This window comes from Colobus angolensis, unplaced genomic scaffold, assembly GCF_000951035.1.
Source record: "Colobus angolensis palliatus isolate OR3802 unplaced genomic scaffold, Cang.pa_1.0 Scaffold197, whole genome shotgun sequence".
Taxonomy (NCBI): domain Eukaryota; kingdom Metazoa; phylum Chordata; class Mammalia; order Primates; family Cercopithecidae; genus Colobus; species Colobus angolensis.
In genome coordinates this window covers 1,647,097-1,660,334 of record NW_012115121.1, presented here as the reverse complement: position 1 = coordinate 1,660,334, position 13,238 = coordinate 1,647,097, and the positions used below count along the sequence as shown (strand labels likewise).

General features: G+C 37.6%; 1 protein-coding gene across 1 annotated transcript in view; it reads left to right on the top strand.

Moving 5' to 3' along the window:
- PLCB1 (phospholipase C, beta 1 (phosphoinositide-specific)) overlaps positions 1-13,238 on the top strand; it is a 671,021-nt gene that overhangs the window by 502,828 nt on the left and 154,955 nt on the right. The window lies entirely within an intron of this gene.

The window sequence follows — 13,238 nt, the reverse complement described above, 5'->3', positions numbered from 1 at the left end:
CTTCCTTCCTTCCTTCCTTCTTTCCTTTCCTTTCCTTTCCTTTCCTTTCCTTTCCTTTCCTTTCCTTTCTTTCTCTTTCTCTCTCTCTCTTTCTTTCTTTCGTTTTGACAGAGTCTCACTCTGTCGCCAGGTTGGAGTGCAGGTAGTGGCGTGATCTTGGCTCACTTCAACCTCCACCTCCCGGGTTCAAGCCTACAGGCACATGCCACTATGCCCAGATAATTTCTGTATTTTTAGTAGAGATGAGGTTTCACCATATTGAACCAGGATGGTTTCAATTGGCCTGGTTTCTATGTCATTAGTGATTATTGGCAGGGGTTTATTTCTAACACTTATGTAATATTGACTTTAATTCTTATAATGGGATGCACAAAATGCCAACTAGTTTTAATGTTCTAAGGTTTTTAGAAACTATTCTTTCCAAGTATTTTATAAACAGAATCAACTTTCTCTCTTTAAGAGCCAAGTTACCCATTTATTTCTATAATATCATTTATACTTGGAGAGATTTCAGTTCAATGAACATTGTCTATGTGACATATACTTTATTTCCCTGCATATGAATAGATGGATAGATGAGTACAGAAAAAAACAGATTCTAAATGTTTGCAAAATATTTTTAAAATATCTTTCCCCAAATGAACTATATTCCTTTTTTAAAAAGTGACCAATTTATGGGATGCACTAAATCTCAATTAAAAGCATGCAATAAATGGCAGTGGCTTTCAGGGAAGCTTTTGCTAAAAGTGAATATATTTATATTACACATCAATCTGCATATCTTAAGTTGCATTAAGCCTTTGTGCAGTCCTATCTAAAATATAGTTAATTTCCTCCTCTCTGTGGGTTCCTACCCACTAATTTTCCTTAGGGATTTTTATCTCCAATCCTTGTAATATTCCCCATCAGGAGTGCATCTGCAGAGATTTTCCCAGGGGCTTCTTGATGTTCCCGATATAATTAATGAAGCTATGGAGAATATTTTGCCTTCCCTGGTTATGATATTCTATAGAGTATTTCTCCCCGCCCCACTGAAACTTCTCAGCCAGAAACTTAAGATTTGCAAGTACTACTGTTATCTTGGAGCGTCAGGTATCACAGTCACCTAGGGAGCCTGTTAAAACACACATTGTTGGGCCCCAGCCCCAGCAGGTCTGGGATGGAGCCTGAGCATCTGCATTTCAAACTGGTCCCCAGGTGATGCTAATGCTACTGGTCCAGGCACCACACTTTGACAATCTCTTCCTTAGAGAAGCTTGGGCACGGTATTGCCAGATCTTGAATTTTCTTCTAAAAGGAGCTGCAGAATCTGTGAAAGATGTTAAATATTGGCAACAGTTGTTTAAAAACACTATGTGAACCAAAAAAACACAACTATGGTCTGAGTAAGACTTGGGGGCTTCCATTTGGCAGCTTTTGTTCTAGATTCACATTAAGAAAAACATCGTGCTAAATAAAACCTCAGGTCCTGACCACTGAATACAATGGGGAAAGCATGTAACATTATCTTGCAGAGCAGAATCAGCACTCTCCACCACATTTGTTCATTCTCTAACTTCCAAACCATTCCTAGAGCCCTCTGGGTGCTTAAGAAATGTGACCTTTTAAGACAACATTTTTCAATAGACAGAGAACCCTCTGCCCCCTTAATGGTCATTGTGGACATTTTTCAGAAGTTTTATAATAGGTTACTTTTTTTGTGACTTAGATTGTATCCTATTCTTAACCACAGCATCTCTCATCCCCTATAAAGGAAAGAGGTACAGAATAATATAAAAGAAAATCTTTTGGATGTCTCCAGATTCCATTTTTAAACACGTAACTTGAAAATTAAAGAATAAGGGAGACAAATCATGCCTTTGGGCCAAATTTAGAAGTCAAGAAGAATACAATCGTTACACAATGTTCTACAAGTTTACCTTACAACACTCAACCCATTAATTCAACAAATGCAAACCAAGCAAACGAGAAATTACTGCTGGAGGAGGCAAATATGGGTTTTTTTTTTCTTGCTGAAAAACGTAATACTTTGTTGCAAATAAAATATGTTGCCCTTAAAAGCCATAATTTTGGCTCTTCTTGAGAAGGAACTAAATGGGACAGAACTCATATCTATGAGTTCTGAAATTCGGGCCCTAGGAAGGAACACAGTAAAGGGGAGAGAGCCCTAGAGAAGATGTCTATAAATTAGAAATGTTAGCATTAATTTTCTGCCAAATGGATATGAGCCTTCAAGTCCTTTGACAGTTTGGGTATATTCTTCATCTATAAAATGAAGAACTTGGATTCATTCACTCATTTATTCAACAGCATTTTGTTAAGTCTTCTGCAGTGTGCCAAGTCCTATTCTAGATGCTGGGGATAAAGCAGTGAAGAAAACAGATAAAGACCCTTGCCGGAGTGGAGCATACATTCTAGGTGGGAGACACAATGAGTAAAATAAAGAAGTCAGCCACACAGTGTATTAGGAAGAGATAGTGATATTGACAAAAATGAGGTAGAGATGGAGAGTGCAGTGGAAGAGGGCATTAAATAGGGTGGTCAGTGCCGCCATCTCTGGGAGGTGACACTTAAGCAAAGACTGGAAGGAGGTGAGGGAGCAAGTCAGGAGGATGTCTGGAGAGACAGCACTGCACTTGCACTACAGCCCTGAGGCAAAAGATAGTCTGGTGTACTTTAGGAACAACAAAGGGCAAGCGTGACAGCAGCTGGGTAAGCAAGATTGAGGGAAGGTAGTAGCAGAGGGAACTGAGGAGGCAATTGCAATTGATTTTGCTGTAGGGTGGCATAGGCTTTGGAAGGACTTTGGCTTTTACTGTGAGTGAGATGGAAGCCATGAGAGGGTTTCAGCTGAGTACAGATGTGATTTGACTTAACATTTAATCAATAATGAACTGCATGGAAGAGGAGAAATAACAGAAGCAAGCAGATTCATTACCAAACTATTGAAATATTTAGGTGAGTTGCTAGTGACTTTGACCAATGTGGAATGTGGAGGAAATAAAAAGGAATCCAAATTTGCATGTATGTATACACATACACACGTGCGTGCGCGCACACACACACGTATATTATAAAGGAGGAAGTGACAGCATATGCTTATGAATTTTATGTTGCATGTGAAAGAAAGATGCATGGAATCAAAGATGATGTTAAAGTTTTGGCCCAAGAGGCAAAGATAGAAATATCATTTACTGACATAGGGAAAATATAAAATAGAGTATAATTTTTTGTTTAGGAGTATATAGCAGAAGTTCAGTTTTGGTCATGTTCAGTTCACGTAAATTTGGGGGTCATTGGGTGTTTGATTGTATTAAAAAGTCATCATACTTTTTAATGAAGCTGGATGAGATCAGCCAGGAAGTGACTGTAGATAGAGGAGATATCCAAGGGCTGAATCATTGACACTCTAACATAAAAGGAAAGAATCAGAAAAACGGAAGCTGAGAGGAGGCAGCCAGTTAATGCCACGCTCATGGGAACTGAGCCAGATTATTTAATGTTTTATTGAAATGTAGCATACACAGAAAAGTACACAGTTTCTTACTCTATACCCTGATGGAGTTTTGGAAAAGGAATATATCCACCTAATCAACATCCAGATCAAGAAACAGAGCATAACCAGCACCCTAGATATCCACCCTACCTACTTATCTCTATATTGGCAGTTAACGTTATAGATTAGTCTTACCTGTTTTTAAAATATCTGTAAATGAAATCATACAATAAAATCCTTTTGGTCTGACTTCTATTATTCAACATTATATTATGAGATTTATGAGATTCTTCTATATTTTCTGTGTGATTGTAGTTTGTCCATTCTCTTTGCTCAGTAGTAGCCAGTAATTTACTTACAGTTGATAGACATTCAGGTAGTTGTGAGTTTAGGACTGCTATAAATAATGATGCTACAAACATCTGCCTTTCTGAGAGCTAGATATTGAAGTGTAATGACTGGCCATAGATCTTTATGTGTACTGCTTTGACAGATACTGTCATTTTCTCAAACTTGTTAGAGCCATTTTGATTTTTAAATATTATTTCATACATACAAGAAAAATTTAGCAGAGGATCTCTGTACGTTAAATTATTACATTTTGAAGTAGCTGTCACAGAAGAAATGCGCTCTCTGAAAATATGTTCTATAATCTGAACATTAGTCTTTAGTGTTTGTAATTTTAGATTCTTCCCCCTCTGTAGTTGTGAGTATCTTGGAGAGTCTAATTCACTTATTTCAAGGGTATGAGTGAGATTTTCTGGAAGTTTTCATTAACTTCATCTGTATCAGTTTCTTGTGCACAATCTAAATAACACACCTGCTCTCTGAATTTCCTAACTAGCTCTCACATCTCTTTCCTGCTCCCCCTTCTTCCTGCCGTCTTGTTAAGCCCTTGTCAGGTCTAATGTTCAATCATTACCTACCTATTTCCTGAAATTCTCTCACAGTTTGCTCTACAAATCTGCCTGCTCAGCTGCTTAAGAATGGCCTTTTAAAAAAATAAACTCATTCCTGATCATATTTTAAATCATTTTCATTCTCTATGGCCTGCAAAATGAAGTTTCAGTGCATTTAGTGAACAAATATTTATTGAGGGCCTAGTATGTGCCAAGCATCTCACTGGGCACCGAGGATTCATCAGTGACCAAACGTAGCCCCTACCCTCAGGTACTGATGGTTCACCACTTTGACTGTTGCACTGTTCTGCTCCAGCAGTTCCTAACTATTCGTGATTCTTCTTCCTTTACAATTTTAATAGTAATGCCTTTATCATATGGTCGTTCCCTACACTGCCTTTCTCTCTTTTGTCCTCCAAGAAAAGTCCTAGGCCTCCCGAGGCAGTCAGTATCAGCTCAGTTCATCCATCTCTCACTCCATCTCATGACTTCCATGAATAGCCCACTGTTCTTTCATCAGTTGTTCTGTGAACCTTGAACGTATTTTCAATTACAGTTATCACACTGTAATTATTAATCAGTGTGTCTGAAAACCTATCCTGTATTTGTGAGCTGATGAAAGTCAAAAACAATAGTTTAGTCTATTTTGTGTTCCCAGGATCTAGCTTAGTGCTTGGCTCAATAAATGTGGGAGGTGTGAGAGAGGAAAGGATGGGAAAGGAAAGGAAAGGAAGGAAAGGGGAAGGAGAAGGGAAAGGAAAAGGAAAAGGAGAGGCTTTTGAATTCTTGAAAATAAGTGATAGGTCACATAAAATCTTAGAGTCATAGTGGCTTTTAACATCATGTGCTCCAATCTTTTCATTTAGAGTTGAGAGAAATTAAGGCCCCCTAGCAAATTGGTTGCTCCAGGCTTTTCCCAGAATAATTCTCTCTCCAGCTTGTCAGTATTCTCAGTAGGAGGACCTAGGTGCCATTCATTATGATGGCTTCCATTTTCCTAATCTTTTTCCCCAAAGCTAACCTTATTCCCACTCAGAGTTACTGTGACTGTCACTTCCTTACCCAGAAGTTGCTCCACACTCTCTTTAGCAAATGAAAATAGCTTCTATTTACCAAATAGTTGACACCTTTCAGGCCAAGGAAATGAGAGAAGATGTCACAGAGAGGGGAATTTCTTTTAAGCAAAAGACATTATAGTCTATGAAATGAAGTTGGGAAATAGAAAAGAAAGAGGGGCAAGTGAAGGGGTCTGCTAAGGCCACCTCCAGGCCATTCATCAAAAACTTCAGGAATTTTCTTAGAATTTCTCTAAAATAATAGTATTAGCTATTTAAAAGTGACCTCAAGAGACATGAGATTCTTATATTTATTTTTATTCTGGGAGCATATGCATTGAGGTAAGAGTTTTCAAACACTTGCATATATTCTGTACAAAATGTACACTTTATCTCGTTTCTATTTTGAATTTCAAACCAACTTATGATGAGTAAGCATTAGCTGTAAGTTTAACTTTAAATGATGAAAAATGATTAAGAAAAGAAAAAGTGATGCCATAAATTGTGTTCAGCAATTTGTTTTGGGACATAATGGAAAATTGTGCATGACTTCCTTGCAGGTAGAATACATGTGCCAAAAAGATCACTGTTTACAAACATGAAAAGTTAGATCCACAAGTTACTGTGTTTTGTGAGGTCATCATTACCTGCTATTCCTGACCTTATTATATTTTTAAAAAATGCCTATGTCGTCTTAGGCTATTCCTCCACCCAATCATAAAAAGGACAAAGTTCTTACTATATCAATTCATTGCACTATTAGTCTTGGAATTTTATAGTGGTAGGTGTCCTTTGTTGGCGAATGAGATTTACTCTACATTCTGCACTTTTTGGATATATGTCAGGCAAATGAAGGATGAACAACTTAAACTTTTGTATTGTGAAAACATCATCTATCTGGAACATTTGTTTAAAAGCTCATAAGTCAAAAGAAAGACATTCATATTGAAAAGATTTTTATAAAAAAAAAAAAAAAGGCAACTTGGATTTCAGACTCTCCCTTACACTCACCGAAGCAGCAGCAATTGCTATTCTGGTGATTGTGGAAGAAAGCACCCCTGCCTTCTGTCTCCTGGGTATCTTTTCTGCATTTGCTAAGCAAGAGCCTTTTTGGATCCAGACAGTGTTCAGCGGTGCCCACATGAAAACAATTAATGTCAAAGTGAAGGGAAAATGTCAACCCTGAGTCATAGAAATGATTGTGATTTCAGACTGTGTGCTACTGTTAGTACAAATCCACCTCTCCCTAGAAAAAGAAAACAGAAATCTGCATCAGCAATAGTATCTCCTCTTTCCTTCCATCCACTCCATTGCACAGAGACAAGCTACTTTCCGCGTACCTCTGTCTGCCTGGCTTCTGATGCCTGGCAGCTAAGTAAGCTCTGATTGCATTACCTGTGTGCCTAGCCTGGAAGCAGGAACATGGGTACCACAAAAAAAATCACCATAACTTTTTGGAAGGAAGAAGAGTTCTAAGAAAATCTGGCTTCCTTGATTAAATTTCTCCCTCCACATATAAAATATTGGGGATGGCAGGGGAATACTGGCATACTTTGAGAGAGACAGGTTGATCTGTTTCACCTTTCACCTTGATATTGGTTGCCATCTTTAGTAGTTAAGCCAAATAATGCCCAATGAATAAGCTGGCACTATGGATTAAAAACACTTTTTGAAAATACATGCTAGTAATTTTCCTAACGACTATATTATAATTTTCATTCATTCAACAAGTATATACAGGCATAATCAGCCAATGAAAAGGAGAAACCAGAAGAGGGAAATTAAGGAAGATATTACAAGAAAACATCTGAGAGCTAAACAGAAGTACTGGTTTTAAAGTCTAAATAGCAAGTATAGGAATGGAGTAGGTTCAGGTAATCAGTAGGAAACTAGAAGATGACAGATAAATGAAAAAGACTTAATTTTTTTCTCTCCAAAAGAAAGTTAAGGTAGAGGGGTGGGGATAAATGTACCAGAAATGTATTATCCAAATATCAACCATGCTAAAACATGTAAGATTTTCAACAACTGAAGAAAGAACTTAAAAAGATCCATATATACTTGTTATTAGGAATGTTCCCTTTGGAAAGCCATGTGGGTTATGGTGTTGGAACTGAAACAAATAATCTGATATATTGTAATATATGGCCCAGCAGAAAACTATAGTTGCAATTTATACTCATGTAAATTTTTATTGTACTTGTTTTAAACTTTCAGAATCAATTTATATGCAAATAAAGTCATAATTATGAATGCTGAACAAAGATTAAAACTGACAATTTAAAAGTGAGTTTAAGCTAACGAGAGTTGGAAGTAAAAGGAATGGCAGGTAAATGTCCTCCTGTCACAGAGGAGCCAAGGGATACTATTTTTAATGAATGGATCAAGAGGGTTTGAGTATGTTGCTTGAGAGTTTAGAGGTGACAGGGAGGAACGGGCATGAGTGATAGAACTCTAACACAAGCAACGAGAAAGGGCAGGTGAGAGACGGAGTCAAAGATTTAAAGCCTCCTCAATCAGAGCAGGATATTATAGTCAAATTCTAAAATCAGTCAAGAAAAAGCATTACACACGTGCACGCACACACACACACACACACACACACGAAAAAAGCATTACACACACATATATATAAATAGAAATATGTAAGTAAACCCCAGAAATTTAAGAACAGAAATACTGAAAATAGTTGTCAAGAAACAAACCTAGGACGTAGAAGTGATCATTGCCTTTTCAACCCCTCTGAACAACTTTTAAGAAACTCTGTCTCTGTTTCGTTGATAAATAATAGTTTTTTAGGTTGCTATCATTTAAAAAGCATATGTTACACCTGTCACTGGTCTAACATGAATTATCCCACTTCTCCCAAAAGTCCTATGAAATAAATTCTATTATTACCTCCATTTTATAAGACATATGAATATTGGAGGACAAATTTTAAAAGACTTGTCCAACATGATTCTGCCACTCAGGACTTGCATTTGGCCTGGACTAACAGAAAACCAAATCAAATAATAGCTGAGACAAATTAAGGATTTTTAATCTGTGTTTTGTTCAGTTTTGCTTTTCTTTTCTTTTTTTTCTCATGTAGCCGGAAGCCTGTCATGGGTGCCACTGGCTGGGGTGGGCATTGTGGGTGGTAAGAGAATTTACCAAGACAGTAATAGGTAAAGAAAGGCAGATTTATTAGAGAAAGTGTGAAGATATGTTGCAAAGGTGCAATGGACAGCACAGCAGAGAAGGAGCTGTCTGCAAAGAGGCAGGGATTGAAGGGAAGTTTCATAGAGTCATGATGGAGGGGCTATGTGCAGAATGAGGTCATGCTGCTGGAGTTACTGGGAGTACGTGCTGAAGGAGGTATTTGGGAACAGAATGTTGTGCCAGCGGCTTGTCTGTGATTAACCATCTCAGATTGTTCTCCCCAACCTAGGGCCCTTTCCTCAATGTTGCTTACTTATCTTATTAGGACTCCACAGGTGGTTTCTGGCACTGATTCAGGAGCTCAGGGATAACAAGGCTGAGTGAGGCCCCTGTGATTCTCGTGGCCTTTTTCTCATAGATCGAGATGACTCTGTGGCTCTAGCCATTCCATTTACATTCCCTATGGTAAAAGGAAAAGAGCACCTATATCAGGAAACACATTTTCCCAGAACCCTCCAGCAGGCACCTGCTTATGTGTGATTTGCCATGTGGCACATGGTGGTCATCCAGCTGCTAAGGACATTGGAAAATGAATATATTTTTTCAGTTGGACATATTGTTGGCCTGAGTACTGTTGGGTCTCTGTTAGGCAAGAAGGATAAAATATATATTAGATAGCATTTAGCAGAAGGTCCCAGCTAGAAAATAGTAGAATGGTGTTCTGAAATCCAATAAATTATATTCATAATAAGCTAGAAAAAGGATCTGCAATATGAAAGTCAGGAAGAGCCATTAAGTAAACTGATATCAGTATTTTACTTTTAAATTAGAAGACAAGAAAAAAAACTGTGTTTAAGAGTCACTATTCCATGGCCTTCACAGGCAGTGAGAATGATCAAAGATGGAACAATCAAGGCCAAAGGCAAAGAATCATTCTCATAGCAGAGGAAGAATTAACGGGATTGAGTTACCAAGGGTCAAATACCGTCTTCATTTGAAGAGAAGAATCTAGCTTGCAACAAGGTTTAAAATAAAGTTGTAAGGTATGATTAAGGTAATTTAAAACGAATTTATTTCCAAATGAGAAAATTATATTTCAGTAGAATTCTGTCATTAAATTATAAGTTAATGAGGAACTACCTGTGCCTAGTTCACTAATCAGTTTTCAAGTAATGCAGTTTTAATCTTGTCGAACTGATTTCGTAATAAGCAGATAAGCAGCATGCTTAATGGCCAAGAAATTGCGATTGCTCCCCTTTTTCTGTTTCACATACATCTTACTAAGGAAATTAGCAGTGTGTGTATTTTTTTAAAAAAATCCTTTTTTATGTGATCTTTTCAAATGGAATTATTTCTGTAGTGAACAATATCAATTATAATTACAGACCCCACTTACATTTACTGTCTATGGTACACAGCACTGAGACAGATACAACCAAGGTAATAATTAACACTGAGACTGCTAGGATTCAAAGGCGTAACAGCAAGTGTTTTCATAAGAGTGACATGAGACTGTTGGAAGAATCTTTTCAGGAATGTGGTGGATTGACATGAAATCCACAGAAATGAAACTTCGGGGGTTCCGTATATGAGCACACAATTAGCATTTTCTCAGTTGTACAAATGAACAATGACTCAGGAAACTAGCAAGAGGGAAGGGAGGAGGTCTCCCCAGTGGATGCTAAGAATACACCTGAGACTCCCAGTGATACAACTGCAATCGTCTCATTGTGAAAAACTTCAACAGAAACAAACATCTCTCCGTTCTTCTACTCCGTGCCATGGATGTTGCTCTTTGGGGGAGTTTTAATTTTTCCTGTTGAAGAATTTGCTTTAAGTTCATTTTCATTTCATTTCACCACGTTAAACTTTTCCCATTTGGCAGAAGAATGTCAAGAGGACTAGGACATGCTAGAACTGACAGCCTGGACTCTTCCTTAGACCATCAGGATACCATTTAGCACAACAGTGCTTCACTTATCTGAAAAAAAGATACCTGAGCAACAGTTCTTCAGAATACAGCCCAAAACATCAACCAAAGCATAAGTATGTCTACCTAGCCAACATAGATGCCCAAACCCTTACACAGAAGCTTCTGTACTTTATTAATTGGAGAACTTGCTAGTCCCATGTTATATCCAGGACTCCTAATGTTTGCCAACTATTCCAATATAGTTCATGTTACAGCAGAAATGCATAAAGCCAATATCACAAGCCCTCTAGCCAAAAATGGTTATTGAAACTTATAACAATAGAGGAGATATGAAAACTAATTTTAAAAGACATAAATTATAAAGCATGGAAGTCAGTTGCTTTCATTTACACATTCATTTATGCAGTCAACTCAGTGATTATGAATCTATTACCAATTTTATAAAAAGAATGCGAGGCAGAACTATGAGATCCCATGTAAGTTATGAAACAACACACACCCTTTCCTTCTGTCTGCCTTCCTGGGCATATGCCATGTTTGCTATGCTCTCCCCTCTTCTGGTCACTGCTTCTTTCCCAGATCCAGTTACTCTGTTGTCATGGACAATGCTAGGTTCTTACCTGATTGATTGTTCAAGAGGTAGACCAAATAGACCTTTCCCAGCATTCTTGTTATTGAAAATGAAGGAATTAGCCAGACCTTCTCTGGTGGTGAAAGACACCATATGTGACAACCCTTGGTGAAGTTGGTGGCCCGGGGGAAGAACCCGTCAGTAGGGAAAAGAAAAATGCCCTCAGGAAGAGAGCAGAGTAATGGCAACGAAGAAAGCCCTTGTGCATTCAATCTGCAAATTTCTGATGATCATGTATTATAAATGCATTCTTTAACTGCAGTTTGTCTAGTTTTTTCCTTCAATTACAGGAAACGACACAGTGCCCTCAATACTTTCTCCTATTTCTTAAGTTAGAGTAGTGCTTTTGTCAACTAAAGACATTTGAATAACATTATCTGAAAATAATTATGCACCTTTCCTTGATTTGAGGAATATTATTATGCTAGTTGTCCTAATCATGACAATATTGAGTCCTAATAGGTTTCCTAGCTTTTTGTTTATTTGGGGTTTTTTTTTTTTTTGTAATTATGTATGATTGGCAATCATTTCTTTTTGAGTATAAGATAAAAACAAGAACACTTTGACCGTGATATAAGATCTTCACTGCTACCTAACACAGAAAAACTATACCAGAATTTTTTCCAAAATTCTAGATGTTCAGTATAGTTCAGATAAGCAAACATAGCAAACATGGCATGATAAGTGCAGTGAGTTATCAGATAGTCCTTTCTGATTTTAACGAAAGGCTTTCCAGCTCATGTACCATCTTTCACCATGAAAAGATTCTTCACTGCGTCACTAAGACACATGCTCAGCAGGATGAGTTCTGATGCATGCCAGTAGTGAGAGAAATGTATTCAGCCAGGTGAGGCAATGCTGGCTGAGTCACACAATGTTCCTCCTTACGTATGTCACACACTGCCACCCCCTTATGAGGAGAGGTAATCAGAATGACACCATTATCAATGACAGCCATAGGAGTTTGCCAATAAATAAAAAATAAACATAAAACACTAAAACATAGTTAGGACCTTTACATGTCTCACCAATATTAAAATATCTTGTTTTAAATTATTATATATCCCAGGAGCTTTTAAATATTAATTCAATAGAGGACAAGATAAACAATGAAACACAGATAATTTTTAGGGCAATGAAACTACTCTATGTAGTTAAATCTCCCCAACTCTTTCTAATGCTGTACCTATTTCTGGTGTGAAACTAGCCCCTGGTAAACATACAAAACTGTATCTTGCCCTCAATTATAGATACTTTTACCCATGCAGAAAGTTGGCAAGGATCTAGAAGTGTCTAAAGCTTGGCCATGAGCCTACAAAATATTATACCAGAAACACATTTTTGAAACCAGTAGTTATTATTCTTAGTTTAAAATTATCTATTTTGAGGAAAATTGATTTTTAATTTGTGAGATAGTTATTGTGAAATGCTCTTCTGTGTCTGCATAAAGCTCAGTGAGCAATAATTTTGCTTCTGTCTTGCAGCTATTCTGTACTGTCTTTTTAAGTCCTCTGCCAATACATAGAGTTCAAGGTCTCAGTATTTCTCACCTGGACTACTGGACTGTTACAGTTTCCTACCTGAGTTACTTTTCTTTGGATTCTCAGCCTCAAATCCATCCTTGACCTGGCTGCCAGAGAATCTGTCTGATATGCAGCCTAGCCCCGGTATCACTTTTTTTTACTAATTTATCTCCAAACACCTAAATGCTCTTTATCCTCTGACCACAACTCTACTTTGTTGTTGCTACCCCCTCCCTCTTTTCTAATTCCTATTAGACTACTTTTTGTTTGCTCTAACTCCTGCCATGTTAGCTCACCTCTGGTTCTTTTCCCAGTTTTCTCTGCTCAGGATTCCCTCTTTTCTTCCCGATCACTCTATGTTCCCTGCTCCTCCAGTTCCATCTCGAATGTTACTGTGTTACGTGACAGCATCTTATCGGTGCCTTAAGTCAGGAAGCAAAAAACAAAAGACAAATCAAACAAAAGTAGAAATAACAAAAAAGTAGGTGGCAAAGCAATCAAACTAAAAGACATTATTTCATTGAAGAGGGAGCAAAGTTAACTACAACAATATCAGATGA